Source organism: Penaeus monodon, chromosome 4 (genome assembly GCF_015228065.2).
Source record: "Penaeus monodon isolate SGIC_2016 chromosome 4, NSTDA_Pmon_1, whole genome shotgun sequence".
NCBI lineage: Eukaryota > Metazoa > Arthropoda > Malacostraca > Decapoda > Penaeidae > Penaeus > Penaeus monodon.
In genome coordinates, this window is record NC_051389.1 from 36,590,148 (window position 1) to 36,613,684 (window position 23,537).

Genomic DNA, 23,537 nt, shown 5'->3' on the forward strand with positions numbered 1-23,537 from the left:
ATATTATATATATTATATATATATATTATTATTATTATATATATATTATATACATATATCATATACCATACATATATTATATATATATTATATATATATATAGATATTATATATATATATATATTATATATATATATATATATATATATATATATATATATATATATGTAATATATATATATAATAGTACATTATACTGTATCTATACATATGTCATCTAGTATATATCTTATATACATCTCTATATGTCTTATATATTATCTTATCTCTTATATCTATATATTATATTATCATACTCTTTTTTTCTTCTATATCTTTCTACTATAACTCTCTCTTGCTTCTCATCTCTATCTCTCTTCTCTATCTTCATTTTTTTTCATCTACTTTATATCTCATTATCTTTTCCTCTTCTATCTCATCTTACAGTCAATGTTTACTCTAATATATAAATATCTTATAGTAATCTTTGTGTGTAAAATATAGAGTACTACATTAACTAGCCTCTATAATAGGTAGCTGTACTACATGATATGTACTTTACTCATATATCTACTTCTTGCATGCCATATTTCATATATCATTATTCTAATGGTACTATAAATCCTCGCTCTTTCTATTTTAAAACCTCATTACTTCTATATCGGCCTTTATCCCGTCTCTCTCTTCTCTTCTCTCCTCCTCTCTTCGATCTCACATCCTCTCTTCTCTCCATCTCCCTTCGGCTCTCACTCTCTCTCATCTGCTCTCAATCTCTCTCTCTCTCTGACTAAAGTCCAAGTTACTGTTACATATTAAAATATCTTTCACAGATGACCCATCGTTTTGGTCCACATTGATGACTCAGCAGTTAACTGAAGCCCGTGAGGAAGAGAAGCGAACAGAATGCTTTGCTCATTCACTTGGCTGCTCCACTAAACTAGAAGTAGAGATCCATGCCATATGGGTCGAGAAAGCTCAATTCTGCATTAGAGCCTTTATTGCCAACTATCAGTACAGTCCGTATAGACAGAGTGGACAAGCACCTTTTACTGCAAAGGCCTTAGCGAAAAAGCCAATTTCAGCTGATAATTCATAAAGGTCGAACTAAAAGCCCAGTGAGTTTTATAGATGTTAGGAGAGAAGTTACTTCTGTGAATTATGAAGTTGTCCAAAGTAAAACAGAGAAGGATATAAACTCGGTTTTTAATGATGGGGAGGATCCATCAGTATGGCGTTCACCTCGAGTAAATAAGGGAAATACTCACAAATATGAAGACTTCAGAGTTCCTCTGGCTCGGAGTAATGGATGCCCAGATTCTAGACAAAATTCTGTTTTGATAAACAAAAAAAGGAAGGTGGAAGGGGCAATATAAATGCTATAGAGGATTTTACATAGAACTAAAAAAGCATTTTAAGAATCTTGAGTATCCTTAGGTTCATAGAAAATATTTTTAAAAAGTGTTTTTCATATTTTATACTGTGTTCATCCAAAACATTAGACAGTGTTTGGCTGTGGTATGCAATGGTGAGCTGTAAAAATAGAAGTAAAAAGAAAGCATACTCTCAGGTATATTGTGCTGATTCCTAACTACATGTATCTAAATAAAATTGAGTTTTAAAAAAAAATTCCCTTTACTTGGTTTTGAATTTTGCAATGCAAAGCATATTTTTACATTTTTAAAAAATGTAAATTTTAAACTGAAAGTTAAACCCGTTAATGGAGGTTTTTTTTTTTATTGCAAAAGTTTAGGGGAAAAAAGGTAATAGTACCCCCGAATATTCATCTAAGGAAAACCCCATAACAAAAACCTCCTCTTTGGTACCATTGTCTTTAATCTTTTGTAATATGCTGATATTTTTAATTTTCTTTCTCTTTTTTCCCCACATTCTAAACTCTTTTGATATTCATTTTCTCTAAAGGAAAAGAAAAATACTAGATAACAAACAAAATATGTTTTTCCAAAATAAATTATTGATTTTTGAAATAATCTTCCCTTTTTTTTTAGTTTCTTTCTAGTCATTGAGAAATACATTAATATTTTCAGTCTTCTCTTGTTATTTATACAAGTTTAAGTGGATTATTTACTAATTTTAGTGGGTGTGATGCAGATACATTTGTGTTATTTCTAAGTGAAATAAAAGGAGGTTTTACACTGTGTTTTTCTCAAAACAATCCAGGTAGCTAGAGGAAGAGTCATTTCCTCCCAATCCCAAGCCCATTGCTGTGGGGGGTACAAGAGACGGAGACTGGGGCCCAATGCTGGGGCTTTCCCCTGCCTTTAAACCAGCATTTTAACCCTTTGTGATTTTGCATGGGCTTTCCCCCTTCCCCTTTTTAAAGTCCCTGTCTCCCCCTTAAACCCCCTTCCACTGTCCCCTTCCGAGGTGTTTTGAGGGCCCTGTTGAAAGGCTGCTTTTCCAATCGCCAACAAAACCCGGGGGAGAAAAAGGCATGGTATTCCCCTGTTTTTGTTGTCTAGCCCTTACCCCCCAAGGGGGCCTTTAGGGGGGGGATTTTTTCTCCCCCCAAAATACTCCAGGATACCATTGGGCCCGTAAAGAAGGGGTTTTTCCTTATTTGGGGCAATGAGGCCCTTTCCCTTTTTTCAAAACCCCACCAAAAAAAACTCTCCCCAAATTTCCCCAAAACCCCCGGGGTCTCCTTTGACCCGGCCCCGAAAACGCAACTATTACCCCCCCTTTAGTGTCCGGGGTTCCACCCCAAATCAACATTCAATTCCCAGGAGACATTCCACTCTCCCCCCCCCCCAATCCCCCTTTCCCAAAATTTTTGCGTGGGGGGGCTTAGAGGGGGGACTGGGGGGCCCAATGAAGGGGAACTCCCCAACCTTGGGACTCACCCTCGAAACCAAAAATAATTTGCAAAGGTCTTTCTTTCCTTCCCACTTTTTGTTTTTTGTCCCTTCCCCAAAACCCTTTTTGCTATCCACCTCCTAAGGGGTGAGAAAACCTGCTGAAAGGGTGAAAGGCTTACTTTTGGGCCCGTCCCGAACGGCCTGAGGGAGCCTTTGGGGGCGGTATTCCCCTGATTTTTATTTTAGCCCTTTCCCCTCAAAGGGGGCCCTGAGGGGTGGGCTGTTTTTATCCCCAACATAATCCAGGCTTACCATGGCCAGTAATGAAAACTTATCTCCACTATTAGGGGCAATGAGGCTTGCCCTTTATCAAATAGCCCCAAAGATGTAAACCCACCCGATTCCCTGACCCCAGGCTCTCCTTTGACCACGGCTCCGAACACTGCAACAACTACCCCCTCATCAATGCCTACTAGTACAGTAGCCAACAACCAATCCTTAAGGAACATTTACACTCTCCCAGCACGCTCAACTTCATCACCTCTACCCCCACAACCTCCAACATCAACCACCCCATCCTCCCTTATTAATACCTTACAGCCTTATTGCCCACCTCCCCATAACACTACCTCCCTCAACACTACTCCATCGTCACGCACCCGCCCTTCGACTACCCCTATCACTACAACAATATTGAATACCCTCTTCAGCGCAGCCAAAATGGACCGAATTTTAGTGATCCCTCCCACAGCTCCTACTCTGACAACACCCTTCTCTTCAACAATGTCTCCAAAAACAAGTAGGTAAAGTCTCTTTCCGTAGTCGACCCGACCGCTCCCGTCTTGTCACAGTAACATCCGAAAACCAAGCTATAGCATTAACAAACTAACAGACATATATGGTAACCCCATCCTTGCAGAACCCCATCCAACCCTCAATACTTGCACCGGAACAGTTTCAATCTCCCCAGCAAATTGCCCAATCTATGACAAAGATTGGTCAGATTGTGGAGAAGACCTACTTGCCTGTCTCACAGACTATGATGCAACGTCAGTACAATGCTACTCCATTCCCCCCAGAGGTAATCGAAAGAAACCACTAACATAGCCAAAATTACCTTCCGTAGACATGACCTTCCCTTTAACGTCTATATAGGAGGAGAATCCCTCCTGTTCGTCCATACCAACCTCCTCCACGTCGTGCCAAAATTGTTGGCGTCTAGGACACCCAGCCAAACATTGCCGTTCCACAGCCAGATGCCCACTATGTGCCCAACCTGGCCATACCCGATCTAACTGCCCTGCACAATCACGCACATGTGCCAACTGTGGCGGCCCCATAATGTATTTTATAGGGCTGTCCCACCTACAAATTTGAGTCTGAGGTAGCAACTCTCAGATTCAAACTTGGACTCACACTACGTGAAGCCAGACAAGAAGCACGACGACGTGGTTCTCTCTTACTCCTTACTCCAGTAATACTGCTCATTCTACCAATTATCCTAACCCACCCCCCTACATCTAAACCCCCCTCTTCTACCCCTACCTTCCCCAGTCAAACTCTTTTGCCATCCTAATCCAGACACTCCAATCTCTACTACAGATATTTCAATCACCACCACAACCCCAACACCTTCCCCTCTCCCTCCTCGCACTACCCGTACAGACAGAACAAACGTTCCACCCCCTCGTCCCCTACCACACAATCACCTCCACCTTCCTTTACTCCTTTGCCTGAGACACCAGTCCTCTCTTCCCCCCTCACAAGAAATCCTATATCCCCCAAAACTCCCAAACCAACTCAGAAGAAGAAACCATTGAAAATATTCAAGATTACCTAATGAAAACTGACACTCAACCTCCAAATCTTACAACTCCTGCTCCTTCCACACTCCAAGTAACTGCTGATATCCATCCTCCTCCTAACGATATCCCCCCTACACCCAATCCTCCTACCCCCTCCCAACACAGCCCATCCCCCCCGACCCAACCCCGCCCACATTAACCCTCCCACCATCCCCTCTATCCCTTCCACTCCCTCCTGGATACACACGTGAATCCCTTATGTCACAAGTATCCCCTTCCTCAGACCCTCCATCTCCTAATACCCCTCCTAGTAGAACACCAACTCCCACACCTCTCCCATCTCAGACCTCTCAGTCCTTTTCCCACCCTCTAGCTGCTTCCCCCCTCAAAATCAGTAAAGTACAACTATCCTTCATTGGAATATTCGCGGTTTCCGCTCCCACAGACCTGACCTTCGTCATATCCTTTCCTCTTATAGTCCATCTATTGTATGCCTTCAAGAGACCTTTCTAACACATCCTCCAATACCAATCCCCAATTATCATTTTTGTCTCATCCCCACATTCCCTTTATGTCTCATCCATACTTATCAATCAGAAAACACCTTATGTCACACCTCCCTTTCAAACCAATGTCCCTTGCACACTTATCCGTATCTTCCTTCATCGTTGGATGACAGTAATATCAGTCTACTTCTCCCCATCCCACCCCATTGACTTTGTTGCTTTTGAAAATCTAATTTCCCAACTTCAACCACCTTTCCTCATAGTTGGTGACTTTAACTGCCGCCACACTCTATGGGGTGATTCTATCACAAACTCCCGAGGCGATCTCTAGAGCGCTTCCTCTCCACAGCTGACCTTACTATACTAAATTCAGATCGCCCCACACACTTTGATACACGCACACAATCTTTTTCATGCATTGACCTCGCTCTATGCTCCCCTTCTCTTCATTTAGATTTCCACTGGTTAGTCTTAGACCACTTTCCCTATAGTGACCACTTTCCAGTTCTCCTTTCTCCTACTTCATACGTACCACTCCCTAACTCCCCACGCTGGTGTTTTGATAGAGCTGACTGGCCTACTTTCACTTCACTCTCTGCTATTCATACCCCTCCATCCTCCCTCACTTCCATTTCAGAAATGATACAGTATTTCACAAATACAGTCTTAAGAGCTGCACATACAGCTATCCCTCAAACCTCAAGACCATATACCTCCAAATGTGTTCCATGGTGGAATTCTGACTGCACTAAAGCACTTCGCTTAAAACGTGCAGCCTGGAACAGTTACCGCTACAAGAGAGGTACTCCAAATCAATATCAGCCCTTATCTCCTTTAAAAGAGCATCTGCCTATCTCCGTCGTACAATCCGGAATAGTAAAACAAATAGCTGGCGAAATTATGTTTCATCAATTACATCCTCTACATCTATCTCAAATGTTGGCGCCGAATCCATAAACTATTCAGGCAAACATCCCCCCATCCTGCCCTGTCCTCCATATTCGAAATACCCTCATTTCTGATCCCCTCCAAGTCGCTAATGAACTGGGTGATTATTTCAGCCAGGTCAGTAGTGGTTCTCACCTATCTTCACACTTCACTTCTATTAAGACCACCAGAGAACGTACCCCCATTACCTTCACCCCATCCTCTGATGAGTCCTATAATGCCCCATTTTCTTCCTCTGAACTCATTGCTGCCCTACAATCGTGCCGTAACACTCATGAAGGCCCTGACGGTATTCACTACCGTATGCTCCGGCAACTCCCATCTTCCTCCTTATCCTTCCTATTAAAAATTTACAACCACATTTGGACATCAGGAAATTTCCCTTCTAATTGGCGAGAAGCTCTTATCCTTCCCTTCCTGAAACCCAATAAATCGGGTACCCTCCCTCAAGACTATCGCCCCATCGCACTAACTAGCTGCTTGTGCAAACTATTAGAGCGAATGGTGAACTTCCGCTTAATGTGGTATCTTGAATCTCACAATCTTCTCTCTCCTTCCCAATTCGGTTTTCGCCGTGCCAGAAGCACAGCTGAGCCCCTTGCTCATTTTGAGACATATATTACATCTGCATTTGCACGCCATGAATCTGTACTAGCTATTTTTTTTGATCTAGAAAAAGCATATGATACGACATGGCGGTACCATATCCTCCAACAATTGTCCTCTCTAGGCATACGTGGAAACATGGGTGTCTTCATAAGATCCTTCCTCTCCCAACGCACTTTCCAGTCAAAATCGCCTCTGCCACATCATCTTTCTTTCCCAAATCGAAGGTGTCCCACAAGGCAGTGTGCTCAGTACCACTTTATTCCTTCTTGCTGTTAATGATATTGTCTCAGTTTTACCACCAAGAACCATCTATGCCTCTGGCACATCCATACCAAACCTCTACCAATTTCTTCAATCTGCAATCTCATCAGTATCTTACTGGGCCACAAACCATGGCTTCCGCTTTTCTACTCTAAATCTTTCTCCATTCTTTTCTCTCGCTCACGTGTAGGTCCTCTACCCCCACTCTTCTTATATGGCATCCACTCCAGTGCCGTTCCTCTGGCAAATTCCTAGGTGTCATTTTTTACTCCAAACTGTCCTGGCGAGACCATATTCTACACATTAAAGAAAAAGCTCTCCGCCGTCTTCGAATCTTAAAAACTCTCTCCCATATATCATGGGGCTCAGATCGCAAAACTCTCCTTCATCTTCATGTTACTTTGATCCTCTCCACTCTTGATTATGGATGCCATATCTACTCCTCTGCCTCAACTTCTCTCCTTGCCCATCTTGATACAATCCATCACTGTGGTCTTCGCTTAGCACTAGGCGCCTTTCGCTCCTCCCCAGTTGAGAGCCTATACACTGAATCAGGCATACCATCTCTATCTCGACGTCGTGCCCTTCTCTCTCTCCGATGCTATGTTCGATTCCACAATTTTCCCTCACTAACTAATATCCCACAACCCCTACTTCTTACCTTAGCTTCATCTCCACGATTACCTACTCCTTTTCTCAACACGCATGGATACCCTCCTCTCACATTCCCTTTCCCCCATCTCCAACCTCTCCCATTCTCTGTCCATTCCGTCCCTCCATGGCTCATACCTCACCCCCATATTTGCTCTTCTGTTTTCCCCGACCCACCAAAATCAAATATCCCTCCTACTGTCCTTCTCACACATTTCCCTGACCATGTCTCCACTCATTTCTCTAGTATTCACGTATATACTGATGGCTCCAAATCCACCTCCGGTGCTGGTTTTGCAGTAATCTTCCCAACTCGTACTTTCAAATACTCCCTGCCTCCTGAATCCAGTGTCCTTACTACAGAATTGTATGCACTCCTTTTTGCTCTAAAACACATATACTCACTTTCCTCTTCCTCTTTTACAATTTTTACTGACTCTCGTAACTCATTAACTCTCATAAAGTCAATACACACCACCAACCCCCTTGTTTGTAAGATCCAGAACTGGTTGTTCTACCTGTCCACATGCCATAAAACAATCAAATTTTGCTGGGTGCCCAGCCATGTTGGAATCCCTGGCAATGAACAGGCAGATACACTAGCACGCCACGCCTCTATGTCCACATCATACCAACCACGCTTCTCACATATCCCAGCCACGGATTATTACCCACTTTAAGACCTTCTTGTATAATCGATGGCAATCTTTTTGGTAAAAGCCTCCGCACTAATAAATTACATTCTGTAAAACTATCAATCTCCTCCTGGTCAGCTCCATTCATCGGAACAGACGTTGGGAGACTGCTCTCGCCCGCTTACGCATTGGCCACACCCGTCTAACACACTCCTATCTGATGTCACAATCTGATCCACCCTTATGTTCCTTATGTAATGTTCCCCTTTCAATCCCACACATCCTATTATCGTGCCCACGTTTTGAAACAACCCGTACCTCTGCTTTCCCCCATCTATCCTTATATCCCACCCCTTTCCCTTTATGCTTCAACAACCTATTCTCTTTCCTCAAACGTATACATATCCTTCATCTAATCTAACTCCTTACCACACCCGACCCTAACCCTTTCACTCACCAATTCCTTTGCCCAGCTTAGACAACTAATCACTAACTCAACCACCCTTCCCAAACATTAACAATAGTGCTACATGACCTTAGATGTCTAGCAAATTTCTCTTGCTTTTAACCATTAACCATTAACCATCCTACTCTCCCAACATGCTCAACTTCATCACCTCTACCCCCACAATCTTCTTAATCGACTACCCCATCCTCCCTTACTTCTACTCTACAGCCTTATTGCCATCTCTCCATAATACTACCTCCCTCAACATTGCTCCCGCTTCTGCATGTCCCCGTCCTTCTACTACCCCCATCTCTACAAATATCTTAATTACTTCATTTAGCCCAGCCAAATTTGACCAACTTTTCGTGATCCCTCCCACAGCTCCCTACTCTGACAACACTCTTCTCTTCCAGCAATGTCTCCAAAAACAAGTAGGCAAAGTTTCCTAGCCGATTCGACCATTCCCGTGTCATCACAGTAACATCTGAAACCCATGCTATAGCAATATCAACTTTAACTGATCTCTCCGGTAATCCCATTCCTGCAGAACCTCACCAAACCCTTAATACTTGCAGTCTCTATCTCCCCAGCAAACTGCCCTATCTATAACAAAAATTGGTCAGATTGTGTGGACTTACTCATCTGGCTCACGGACTATGATGCGATATCAGTACAGTGCTACTCCATTCTTCCCGGAGGTCATCATAAGAACCCCACTAACATTGCCAAAATTACTTTCTGTAGATATGACCTTCCCATTAATGTTTACATTGGTGGAGAACCTCCTCCTTGTCAGTGCCAAAATTGTTGGTGTTTAGGACATCCTGCCAAACATTGCCGTTCCACAGCCAGATGCCCAATCTGGTCATACTCAATTAAACTGCTCTGCACAGTTACGCACCTGTGCCAATTGCGGTTGCCCCCATAATGTATTTAATAGGGGCTGCCCTACCTACGAATTTGAGTCTGAGGTGACAACTCTCAGATTCAAACTTGGACTCACTCTATGTGAAGCCAGACAGGAAGCACGTCGAGAGGTTTTTCTCTTACTCCCTACTCCAGTAATGTCAATCGCTCTGCCCCTTCCCCTCCTTCCCAAGAAGTTCCTACACCCTCCCCCATACCTACCCTCCTACATCCTACTTTCCCACTTCTACCTCCTACCTTCCCCAGTCAAATCCTAAACCCAGACACTCCAATCTCTACTGCAGCCCCAGGCCCCCCCCCCCCACACACACACTACCCGCAGCAGACAGAATAAACGTTCCACCCCTTCTCCTACCACACACCCACCTCCACCTACCTTTGCCTCTACTCAGACACCAGTCTCCTTCCCCTTCAAATTCTCCAACCCGCGCTGTAACCGTTATCACTCATAAAGCAACTAAAGTTTAGCTCTCCTACATTGGAATATTCGTGGTTTCTGTTCTCATAGACCTGACCTTCGTCATATCCTTTCTGCTTATAATCCATCCATTATTTGTCTCCAAGAGCCTTTTCTTACACCTCCTCCTATACCAATCCCCAACTAGTATTTTGTCTCTTCTTCACACTCCCTTTATGTCTCGTCCATACTTATCCATCAGAAAACACCTTATGTCATACCTCCCTTCCAAACCACTGTCTCGTGCACAGTTATTCGGATCTTATTCGCTGTTGGATCACAGTTATTTCCAGCTACTTTTCCCCTTCCCATCCCATTGACTTTGTTGCCTTTGAAAATCTAATTTCCAACTTCAGCCACATTTCCTCATAGTTGGTGATTTCAACCGGGTCACACTCTTTAGGGATGATTCTGTCACCAACTCCCATGGCTGATCCCTAGGACGCTTCTCCACAACTGACATTATTCTTAATTCAAATCGCCCCACAAACTTTCACATACCCATGCAATCTTTTTCATGCATTGATCTCTCTCTATGTTCCCCTTCTCTTCATTTAGATTTTCATTGGTCAGTTCTAGACCAGTTTCCCAATAGTGACCAATTTCCAGCTCCCCTTTCTCCTACTTCATATGTATCACTTCCTAACTCCCCACACTAGTGCTTTGATAGAGCTAACTGGCATACCTTCACTTCACTCTCCTACTCCTCCATCCCCCTTCTCATCCATTTCACATATGATACAATATTTCACAACTACAGTCCTAAGAGCTGCCTTTACACCCATTCCTCGAACCTCAAGACCTTATACCTCTAAATGTGTTCCATGATGGAATTCCGATTGCACTAAAGCACTTTGCTTAAGACTTGCACCCTGGAACAGATACCGCTACAAACGAGGCACCCCTAATCAACTATCAGCCCTTATCTCCTTTAAAAGAGCTCCCCCCTGTCTTCATCGTACAATGAGAAACAGTAAAACAAATAGCTGGCGAAATTATGTTTCCTCAGTTACATCATCTACATCTATCTCAACTGTTTGCCCCCCCCCATCCAGCCCCTGTCCTCCATATTCGAGATACTCTCATCTCTGATCCTCTCCAAGTCGCTAATGAACAGCCAGTTCAGTATTGGTTCTCACTTTTCTCCACACTTCTCTTCTATCAAGACCATCAGGGAATGCACCCCATCATCTTCACCCTTTCCTCTACTAAGTCCTATAATGCTCCTTTTTCTTCCTCTGAACTCAATGCTGTCTAACAGCCATGCCGCAACACTCATGAAGGCCCTGACCGTATGCTCCGACACCTTCCATCTTCCTCTCTATCCTTCCTATTAACTATTTTCAACCACATATGGACGTCAGAAAATTGCTCTCATCCTCCCCTTCTTGAAACCCGACAAATCGGGTGCACTCCCTTAAGATTCCTGCCCCATTGCTCTAACTAGCTGCTTGTGCATACTACTAGAGCAAATGGTTTACTTCCTCTTAATGTGGTATCTTGAATCTCACAATCTTTTCTCTCCTTCCCAGTTTGGTTTCCACTGTGCCCAAAGTACAGCTGACCCCCTTGCTCATTTTGAGACATATATTATATCTGCATTTGCATGCCATGAATCAGTATTAGCCATATTCTTTGACCTAGAAAAAGCATATGATACTACATGGCGGTACCATATTCTCCAAAAAATGTCCTCCCTAGGCATATGTGGATGCCTTTATAAAGTCTTTCCTCTTCAAATGCACTTTTCAGGTCAAAATTGCCTCTTCAATATCATCATTTCCCTCTGTTCGAAGGCATTGCACAAAGCAGTGTGTTCAGCACCACTTTATTCCTTCTTACCATTAATGACATTGTCTCAGTTTTACCACCAGGAGCTCGATCATCGCTATATGTTGATGACTTAACCATCTTTGCCTCCGGCACATCCATACCAAATCTCTGCCAGTTCCTTCAGTCTGCAATATCAGCAGTATCTTCCTGGGCCACTAACTATGGCTTCCACTTTTCTACCTCCAAATCCTTCTCCATCCTTTTCTCTCGCACACATGTAGGTTCCCAACCTCCACTCTTTTTATATGGCACTCCACTCCAATACCGTTCCACTGGCAAATTCCTCTGGCGTTACTTTTGACCCCAAATTGTCCTGACAAGACCATATCTTTTACATTAAAGAATAAGTTCGCCGCCGCCTCCGAATCTTACAAACTGTCCCATATATCCTGGGGCTTAGATCGCAAAACTCTCCTTCATCTTCATGTTACCTCGATCCTCTCCACTCTCGATTATGGATGCCATATCTACTCCTCTGACTCAACCTCCTTGCTCATCTTGATACAATCCACCACTGTGGTCTTCGCTTAGCCCTAGGTGCATTTCATTCCTCTCCAGCTCAGAGCCTGTACACTGAATCAAATGTGTCATCTCTCTCTCGACGCCGTACTATTCTCTCTTTATGTTTACCTACTCTTTCTCCATTTGCATGGATACCCTCCTCTCCCATTCCCCTTTTCCCCATCTCTGACCTCTTCCATTTTCTGTCCATTCTGTCCCTCCATGGCTTATACCTTACCCCCATATTTGCTCCTCTGTTTTCCTTGACCCACCAAAATCAGATATCCCCCCCGCTGTCCTCCTCACCCATTTCCTTGATCATGTCTCCATTAGTTCCTCCAGTATTCCTGTTTACATGGATGGCTCTAAATCCACCTCCAGTTGTGGTTTCGCAGTAACCTTCCCAACTCGCACTTTCAAATACCCCCTCCCTCCAGAGTCCAGTGCCCTTACTACAGAACTGTAGACACTCCTTTTTGCCTTAAAACACACATACTCACTCCCTTCTTCCCCTTTCACTATTTTTACTGACTCCCATAACTCATTCTCATAAAGTTAATGCACTTGAACAACCCTGTAAGATCCAGAACTGATTGCTCTACCTTTCCACATGCCATATAACTTTCAGATTTTGCTGGGTACCCAGCCATGTTGGAATCCTTGGCAATGAACAGGCAGACACTCTAGCACGTTATGCCGCTATGTCCACATCACACCAACCACGTTTCTCACATATTCCAGCCATAGATTATTACCCACACTTTAAGACCTGCTTGTATAACCGATGGCAATCTTTCTGGTCAAGTCTCCACACTAATAAATTACATACTGTAAAGCTATCAATCTCCTCCTGGTCAACTCCATTTCATCGGAATTGATGTTGGGAGACAGCTCTCTCCCACTTAGGTAATGGCCACACCCGACTAACACACTAACAAAATCTGATGTCACATTCTGATCCACCCCTATGTCCCATGAGTAATGTCCCTCTTTCATTTCCACTCATTCTGTTGTCCTGTCCACGCTTTGATGCAGCCCGTACTTTTGCTTTCCCCCACCTATCCTCCCTTCACCGACCTCTCAACCTATCAGACACCCTTACAGAATCTCACACTTTCTGCTTTGACAATTTGTTCTCCTTCCTCAGACACATACATATCCTTCACTTGATCTAATCCCCTTACCTAACCCTACCTTAACCCATTTACTCATCAACTCCTTTACCCACATTTAACCTTTTCAATATTAATCTAGATACTAACTCAGCCGCCCTTCACTACCCTTTACTGTACCTTCCTATAGTACTCCATGACCTTAGATGTCTACTACATTTATTTCGCTTTTAACCATTAACCATTCCATTCAGACCCCTAAAGAACGCACTCCCATCATATTTCTCAGTTATGCATTGTTAATAATGTTTACTATAGTCATCATATGTTTAGCTGGTGAAGAAGTCATGTCCCTGCTCCATAGCTAAGAGGTGAAGTGAACAATGGAACAGCAACACTAACAAGATCACCCCAGCAAAATACAATCCGTTGATTCGGTGGTGGAGCTTGCATGTTGTAAGAATAGGTTGGGCTAGTATAGAAGAAAGACAGTCTTCCTGGTGGGCCCAACCATGCTGTATAAACTAACTCTGAGCTTCCTGACAGAAACTGAACAGGACGTCACTTAAAAGACCTCATGTAATGCACCACCTCATGGCAGACCCAGCGAGTTGCACGATTATCCAGCAATAGCAATCAGGTTATAAGACACTGATTCAAATGCCAGCAATTTAGGCATACTGGATCAAAATGCCGCTCAATTCACTAACTGAGAATGTAGCAAAGTGTATGAAATTGTACCAAAATGAAGCGTTCAAACTGTGTTAATGAACACCAAGCTTCTGATAGGAACTGTGAGTTCTACAGAATGGAGATCTTCATACAGGCTGTAGAAAATATGTTGTACTCCAAATCTAGGAGGACTGTATACAAAGGATACAGCAAAAACTCAGGTATGAGCTTTGCCCCAATACTTCCTAGAACATTGGTACAATCCTAGGCATTGGTACAAAACTTGAAGGCTCCCAAAAACAGGCAGCAAGGTCGGAAGAATCCAACGGAAACTCTAAGGAAGTCCAAATCCTTAAAGGAATTCCTGCAATCCTCTACTTCTGCCTTTGCACCGAAGGAGAAAAGCCATCAAATGTCCCAAGGGAGCAGAACCGGCCACAAAGCCCATATCTCAGAGCCTGAGGTTTAAGCATTGTGTTCTGGGGTTTAAAGGCCAAAAACACTGTGGCCAATTTGGCTGAAAATGCAACCATGACTAAAAAAAGAGGATCTGATGCCGGTGTCTAAGGAAGTGCAGGAGTCAAAGCCACCGACACTGAAAGAACCTGACTCTCACACTTCCTGAAGTTAAACCCAGGCAAAATGGAGCAGAAAAAGTCCCAGAGTCCAAAGACTCCTCCTACAACAAGAGTGAGAGCAAGAAAGATAATCTAGAAACTCATGCCTCTATAGGACTTTTGATAACACCAAGGAGGAATAGCAATAACGGTGCGCTAGGACATTCCCCACCAGCCTCTTCTTCTGAAGACATTCTTAATCCTTGGAGGCTTCAACGGTCAGCTTCACCTATGAAGAGATCAAGTCTGCAAAGGAAGGCTCTTAGAATCTTTGATCCTGGAGAAAAGTAAGGATGTTTTCAATAGCGATTCAGCCACAAATTTCGAAATCCAGAGTGGACCATTCTCCAATATCGATTTATTGCTGTGTTTAATTAATGCAGATTTATGCTGTACATTGTAAGTAATGGAAGACTTGCCTGGAAGTGACCGCTTCCATGTACTCTTGAATATGGTTGACAGTATACCTACCAGGGAGATTAAGAGATGAAAGGCTATTAGAGCAGACTGGAAAATTCTTTGAAAGCAGAGCCTCAATACAAGCTGCAGCAGAGGATTTCCAGGGGGCTGAGGCTGCCCTACAACACCGTGTATCCCAAATATACCTAGCTACAGAAGCAAAAGACTTCATGGAGGTACCATGGTCGACAAGCGAGTGTAATGAGGCTGTCAGAGCAAGGAAAGCAGCATTAAAACAACTGAGATATCGGCCCAGTGAAGCAAACCTCATCCACTTTAAGATGAGAGCCAGGTATGTTTAGAAGGAGGCCAGTGGGACATCATGGAGGCGGTATGTGTCTTCAATCAATTCCGAGACCTTTCTCTCAATAGTATGGAATAAGGTACACAGTATCAACATCAGCTCTCAGGACTAGTGGCACTGTCATCACAGATCATAAACATCTTGCAAATGAATGGGCTAATTCCATGACAGAGATCTCCTCTGTGCATATTACACATTTAAAAGCAGAGATGGAGAGGAAAAGTGATGCAACAAGATTTTCAACTACAAGTAACTAGTCTTTCCAGGGCCTCTACCGAAAAAACTGTCCCAGGAATGACGATGGTAATGTATTTACAGGAGACTATGAATTCTTTTAGGTCTCTATAACCTGATATGCAGAAAGTTGGAAACAAACCATCATCCCCATTCCGAAACCAGGCAAGGACGCTGCCATACTGTAACAGCACAACCCACAACCTGAAGCTCCAAATACTGAGACCTGACTGGCTGGTACAGACACCTCTGGGCTCTATTATTGGACCGCAGACTCCCCACGGCCCCGGTTCGCTTACACAGCCCCCGACAAACAGTAGCAACACAAAGGCTGCCCAGTCCTTCACCGTCAGGGAGCCTTTCTAGCGGCGGGAACTCATACACTCTATAAAGAGATATAGACCATTTCAAGTGGTAGATGACACCCATCTACTACAATACGAGAGAACCACAGACCAATATCCCTAACAAGCAAATTCCAATAAGGATTTAGACAAATGAGATCCACCACAGATGCCTACATGGTGTATAATGGCACATAATCAGGAATTACTCATGAAACGATTTTATTTTGTTATCAAAATCCTGTTTATGTTCAAATGCTTTATATACATTGTGTCACATGAATTATGTGTTGTCTCATACCTAAACTATGTGAAAAGAAACAGAAAGCATTCCTTCCTCTCTCCCAACATCCTCCACTCCATCTCCTCTTGCAGTCTTCTTCATGATCTGCCCCCTCCTCCCTTATTACTATTCTTCATCTACTTCACTGAACACGATTCCTTCTATTGTTTCCACCTCTACAATCCTTTTGAGTGCTCTTTTTGGGCCAGCCAAGTGGGGGATCGAGTTTTTGTGATCCCCCTGCAGTCCTATACTCTGACAATACCCTCCTCTTCCAACAATGTCACCAAAAACAAGTAGGCAAAGTTTCTTTTCGCAGCCGTTTTCATCGTGTCACATCCTAACCCCAAGCTCAGGCATTACCTACCCTGATTGAATTCATTGGCAAACCTATTACCCAGCGTCATCCCTCCCTTAATACTTGTACAGGAACTGTCTCTGTCTCCCCGGCAAGCTGCCCTGTCTATGACAAGGATTTGTCAATCTGTGGAAGCGACTGCTTAGTTGACCATGATGCAGTATTGGTACAATGCTATACTATTCCCCCTAGAGGCCACCGTAAGTCCTCTACAATATTGCCAAGATTACTCTCCATAGACATGACCTCCCATGATGTTTATGTTGGCGGAGAAGCCTGCTCTCTCCGACCATATAACCTCCTGTCATTGTCAGGAATGTTGATGACTTGGCTACCCTGCACAGTCTCTCCATATCCTGCTGCCCTCTGTGATCAGCCAGATCATTATTGTTCAAACTGCTCTGCCAAAACACGCTTTTGTGCCAATTGTGATGATTCCCATAATGTATTTTCTAGGTGCTGCCCTGCCTACATGTTGGAGTCTGAGGTAGTAGTTCTCAGATTCAAACTTGACCTCATTTTATGCGAGGTCACACAGGAGGCACGCCGACGATTTTTTTTCTTCCATTCTGCTTTGCTCATACCGTCCCCCTTCTCCCCAAGATGTTTCTCCGTCTTCTCCAGTGTCTCTTCCTTCGACATCTTCCTGCCACTTCTTCCCCCTCCATCTCCCAGAAGAATCATTTTCCACTCTAAATCCAGACATTTTAGTTGCATACTCTTACATAATTTCAAAATTCAATTTGCCTTAAATTCATGACAAATGACTGATAAGTATTCATGTAATTCCAGGAATCTATGTTTGCAAGGAAAATAGTTCAGATCAAAATGCTAGCTTCTCTGAATTATGTTAAAAAAAAAAAAAAATTAAACCAAAATGTTTGCTGTGTATTTTTACTTTTTTCATACTCAAATAATTGAATGGTCTACAATATTCTTTTAACTGGGCTGGTGGTACATGACCTGAAATAAATCGAGAACCACGGCATTCCAACCCATCTTCTAGTGTCCCTCCCTCTGCTACAGCCAACTCTTCCGTCCCCATCCCCCATAATTAGACTTTCGTTTCTTAGACTTCTATACTCAACACCCTTTCAGAAACTCTTGAGGAGTTTCAAAACTTTCCCATCGTGACCCTCCCCCAAAAAAACATGCTTGTCCCACATTCACCCTCCAGTTTCTCTGCTTTCATTCCCTCTACACTCAAAGTGATTCCCCTACACCCCTTCCCACCACTCCATCCCAACACACCCCATCCACCCCTGCTCCATCCCCTCCCCTTCCTTCCCCGTTATCCTTTCTGGGACTCCCTTTTGCCACAACAATGCGTTCCCCGGATCCTCCCTCTTTTAACATTCCTCCTGATACTTCTCGTCCTCCCGATGATCCCTGGTCTCATTCCTTGGGTTTTTCCCCTTCTACTTCTCCTACACCCCATTTATGCACCCTCTTTCCCCTCACCCTCTTTACCCTTTTAATGCCATTCTATTCCAAAGTGCTGTATGTCAAAAGTATGACTTTTGACGTGTAGCACATTTAGTCATTAACCCCCACCCATTTTACCCTGTCGCTACTATATATGGCACTATTCCTATAGTGCCACAGGACCCATGATATGATAGTAGCTGCTAACTTCCACAGTCGCTCCTCCTGGCCATGACGACGGTAGCTGTGGGATTTGGTTTTGAGTCACTGATGACACCAGTTTCAGGGCCGGGGTGGTCTTGGCTAGGTGAGAACTGCCTAGGACGCGCTGTTGGTGGCACCAGCAATCTTGCCAGTGATTGCAGGCGGTTAGTGCTCCCGTCCTTTGTCTCGTAGGTTGCCTGTAGAAATACTACTTCGTCGTTGCCCAATGGACACCTTCGATATATCTTCGAAACATTGCGCCATGTTAGACTGGAGGTGAAGCCAGGAAACGCGGTCATACATATAAAAGGTCATCGAAAACTAAGGATGCATGAATACCCCATTACACTGACGGCTGCCGCGCCACTGCTAACTGTGCTAAGATGCGGAGTACGGATTCTCGAATAAAACTCCTACAATGGCTGATGCAGGAAAATCTCAGTGCTAATAAAGGTAGACAAACGTATTCTTTCAGTGACCTGAAAAATCTCGGTCATAAGGAGACTAATAGTAAAATTGTTATCCATCCTTACAGCTTGCCACTACTTACTTTACCATGCATTGGTGTTTTACAATGTATATATATATATATATATATATATATATATATATATATATATATATATATATATATATATATATACATATATATACATACATATACATACTCATATATATACATACATATACATGTATATATGTATACGCACACACACACACACACACACACACACACACACACACACACACACACACACACACACACATATATATATATATATATATATATATATATATATATATATATACATATATATCAGTGTATATATACATACATATACATATATACATATACATATATACATATACATATATACATATACATATATACATATACATATGTATATACACATATATACATATATATACATATACATATACATATATATACATATATATGTATATATATGTATTTATATGTATATATATGTATATATATGTATTTATATGTATATATATGTATTTATATGTATATGTATATATATGTATATGTATATATATGTATATGTATATGATAATAAAATAATCGTTTTTTTCATGCAGCCAGAGGCTGATTATATACATAGAAATATAGATAAAGAGACAAACTATATATACATGAACATATTAACAACACACAACAAAGTAAACTAACAATATATAACAATAATATAATCATATTAACACAAGTCAAGCACAAAATCAGGTGAGCTAGGATCTGGACCAGTAACTATGGACTAGTGTTCGTTGATGAGTCGGACTAGAGTGGGTACTGTGCTCCGGTGGTAGCGGTCAGTGCGGGCCCTGATGGGCACCAGTTTGTTGGCAGCGCGTAGGGCCCGGCGAGGCGGCTGCGCGTTGGGGGCAGCAGGTCACGGTGGCGTGCAGTGAGGTTGTGTAGTGAGCCAAGGCGCTGTCATAGCTGGTATAGACAGGGCCGAGAATGATCTTGGCTGCCCTTTTCTGCACCCTCTCAAGTAGTAGCAGCTGGGTGGCGGTGAGGGAGGGGGACCAGGCGGGGGAGGCGTAGGTCAATTTAGGCAGGATGAATAGCATGTAGATATTCTGAAGCTCCGGGAGTGGAACACCAAAGGACTTGAGACAACGCAGCATGTGAAGCCTGTACGAGGCAGACCTCACGATGTCTCTGACGTGCTGCGTCCAGGAGAGCTTATTGTCGATGGTGACGCCGAGCAGCTTGGTGGAACGGACTACGTCGAGCGGATGGTTGTCCAGCGTGAGGATGGGGAGGGGGCGGGTTGGGGAGAGTCGAATGCATCACGACCGACTTCTGGCGTTGATGGTGACGTGATTTGCGGTGGTCCAGGAGAGGAGGTTGTCGAGGGTGCGCTGGATGGCGGAGTGGTCAGGGCAGGAACTGTCAATGGCGGCGGCGATAGTCGAGTCGTCTACGTATTTCCAACGATGCTCGGTATCAAGGAGAGCGTCGTTAATCATGACTAGGAGGCACAGGGGGCCCATTCTGGTACCCTGGGGGACTCCGCACGTGAGTGGCAGAAAGCTGGAAATTTGACCCTGCACGCGCACGGCCTGTTGCCTGTTGGAGAGAAAGTCTGCCAGCCAGGGGATGAGGCACTCCCTGATGCCCGTGGAAGCTGCTGCTTTTGAGATGACCGTAGTGTGGTCCACCAGGTCGAAAGCTTTCTTGAAGTCTATGAAGATGCTGGTGACGGAGGATTTGCGCTTGTCGAGGTGGGCGTGGACGAAGTCGAGGAAGCTGACGAGGCAGTGTGTGGTGGAAGAGTAGCGCATGTTGCCGAACTGCCGAGTGTCAACGCTGGGCGCGAGGTCATGGTAAGCCCAGTTGGCGACAAAGCTTTCACACAGCAGGCTGGGCAACGGAGTTATGGCGATGGGTCGTAGTTCGGTGACAAATGCGGTCTTCCATTGTGATGGGCGCTTAGACTGTTGCAATGAGGCGTTTATTATGGAAGTAAGAGGAGTGGCAAGTTCCATTGCGAACTCCTTGATGAGGGGCATTGGCAGGTCAAAGGGGGTAGTGGCTCTCTTGACGCGGATTTTTCCCAGCTTCTGAAGCACCTGGGACTGGTATATATATATGTATATACATATATATATGTATATATATATATATATATATGTACATATATGTGTATATATATGTATATATATGCACATATATATGTATATATTATATATATTATATATATGTATATGTATTATATATGTGTATATGAATATTTATATATATATACATATATATATGTATATTTATATATATATATATATATATATACATATACATATATAGCCGTGACTCTTGACACCGGCATGAAGGCAGAAGCGTGAAGGGGGCCGGGGAATGCCCGCCTCTCCGACGTCACCTCGCTTACGTTACATTCTCAGAACAAAGATATAAAATTTCAAAATACTAATATATTATTAATTAGTACCACCCATTAATATACATTTTTTCACTACCCAAACTCTTTCGTTTATATAATTGTATAAAATACAAATTAACCAACTGTCTAAGAAGTACTTTGTTTCTCGGCCCAGCCTTACGCGTAGTTGCGTATAGTTCCCTTGTTTCAGTCCTTTCGTTTTATTTCAAAGTTTATCATCCCTGAATAGTTAACTAAAATAAAACGTTAATCCCTAATTTAGCTCATATACTCACCCTCTCTACTATTATATCTCTTTACCCCTTTAAATGCCATACTGTCCCAAACTGGTATAGCACTATGGAAAGGTGCATTAGTGAAACGGGTAAAAAACGTGGTTTGTTGATGATTAAATGCTCTACACGTCAAAAGTCGTACAGCAGTTAGGACAGTATGGCGTTGAAAGGGGTAAAGATAGACAAACGTCCATAGGGATGATAGGGATTGGCAAACGGAGAAAGAGGAATTTAAGGGCTATTAGATCTCGGTTTCAGGAAAAAATAGTCATGAGGGATAGAATCCAAAGAGGATTGTTATGACAAAGAGGGGGGGGGGGTGAGGCCGATGTAGCAAGAGGGCATGGAATGTGTTGGGAAGGAGTGGGAGAAATGGGTGTATGAGGTGTATGAGTAGGAGGGAGGTGGATGTCAGCAGTTTCTTTGAGTGTAGAGGGAATAGGAGCAGAAAAATTGGAGATGGATGAGGTGTAGGCATATTATCTTTGGTCATGATTAGATAGTCTTGAATGTCTTCAAGAGATTCTGAAAAGGAGTTGGTTGGGGAGATCTGAGAAACAAAGGTTTTCTTAAGAGGTGGAGAAGTAGAGCCAGGCCTTTGAGGGGTAGATGTAAAATGCATTATCGGAGACACCACAATTGGCAGAAGTCTGTGACCAATGAACCTCGCTATCACCCCATGAGAGATGGAAAGGAGGCAGGCGAGGGCCTCACTTGCATCATAGTGGGACTAGATCCCACTATAATAACCCCAAGCAGAAAAAAATCTACACACAATTATGCTCCAACCCTTTAGTTTATTTATTTATATATATATATATATATATATATATATATATATATATATATATATATATATATATATTTTTTTTTTTTTTTTTTTTTTTTTTTTTTTTTTTTTTTTTTTTTTTTTTTTTTTTTTTGCGTTCATCTGATCTGTTATGCACTCATGTTATATGCTTTTGCCTTACCACCTGCCATTCATCTCACATCACGACATACTCCATATAATCACCTCACACCCCATGCACATTCTCAGGTGCTCGCACGTCGCGCCCCCTCTTCTCACAATCATTCACTCATCTCACCCAGCAAGACATCCATTTGTTTTTCGTCGTACACTCATTTCACACGGCCTTATGTTCCGTTATTTTTTATCCTGTTTTATGGTAACCCCATTTTTTTGCCTAACCCCCCCCCAAAAAAAAAAAAAATCGCTCTCAGGCCCTGGGAGCTGGAGGGAAGGTAAACGAGGGTCTAACCTACAACAAGCTGTCATAGCGGGATTTGTTCCCACGATGGTAATCCCTAGAAGGCGAAAAAAATCACCATGTTCTATTTGATCTTTTTGCATAACTTTCTCACCATGTTCTTTTACTTTGTTCTGTGCCCCAACCCAACTCATACGAGATGGAAAAGAGACAGGCGAGAGTCCAATCTGCAATAGGATACCATAGCAGGACAAACTCCAGCTATGATAACACCTATCAGATGAAAAAAAAGTGTCTCCTATTGGTTCTATAGCACATTACATAAATAAAAAAGTACTCTCTCCAACACTCCTCATTGACATGATAAACCCAAAACTCACCAAACAAGGGGTTTCACCCCTTTCTTTACTACTCTGCTATTTCTATTTGAAGATAGCCAGCTACCCTTAGTTCCTCTTCTCCTTCTTAAACTAAAGAATCCTCCTACTTTATTGCATGACCAATCCTTGATGTAGACCAGGCAGTTTTCCGGGGAGCTGGAGACGTTCTGGTGTAAGTATTGAGGATGGGATGAGGCTGGGGTGCTAGTTAAGTCAGTTAGGGTTGATATTGCTATAGTTTGGGATTCGGATATAGCTGTGACTAGGCGGGAATCTATCTGTATACAGGTAGACTCACTCCATCCTAGTTGGCAACTTCCGAGCAAAGCCCCACCTCATCACCTTTATTCATTGCA

General features: G+C 43.0%; 1 protein-coding gene across 1 annotated transcript in view; it reads left to right on the forward strand.

Annotated features, from left to right (window-relative positions):
• Nucleotides 1-2,130, forward strand: part of LOC119572186 (DNA repair protein RAD52 homolog) — a 31,194-nt gene extending 29,064 nt beyond the window's left edge. Inside the window, exon 6 of the mRNA XM_037919155.1 lies at nt 810-2,130. The gene's annotated coding sequence lies outside the window, so the exon portion shown is untranslated. The remainder of the gene's footprint in view (nt 1-809) is intronic.
• The last annotated feature ends 21,407 nt before the right edge of the window (nt 2,131-23,537 follow it).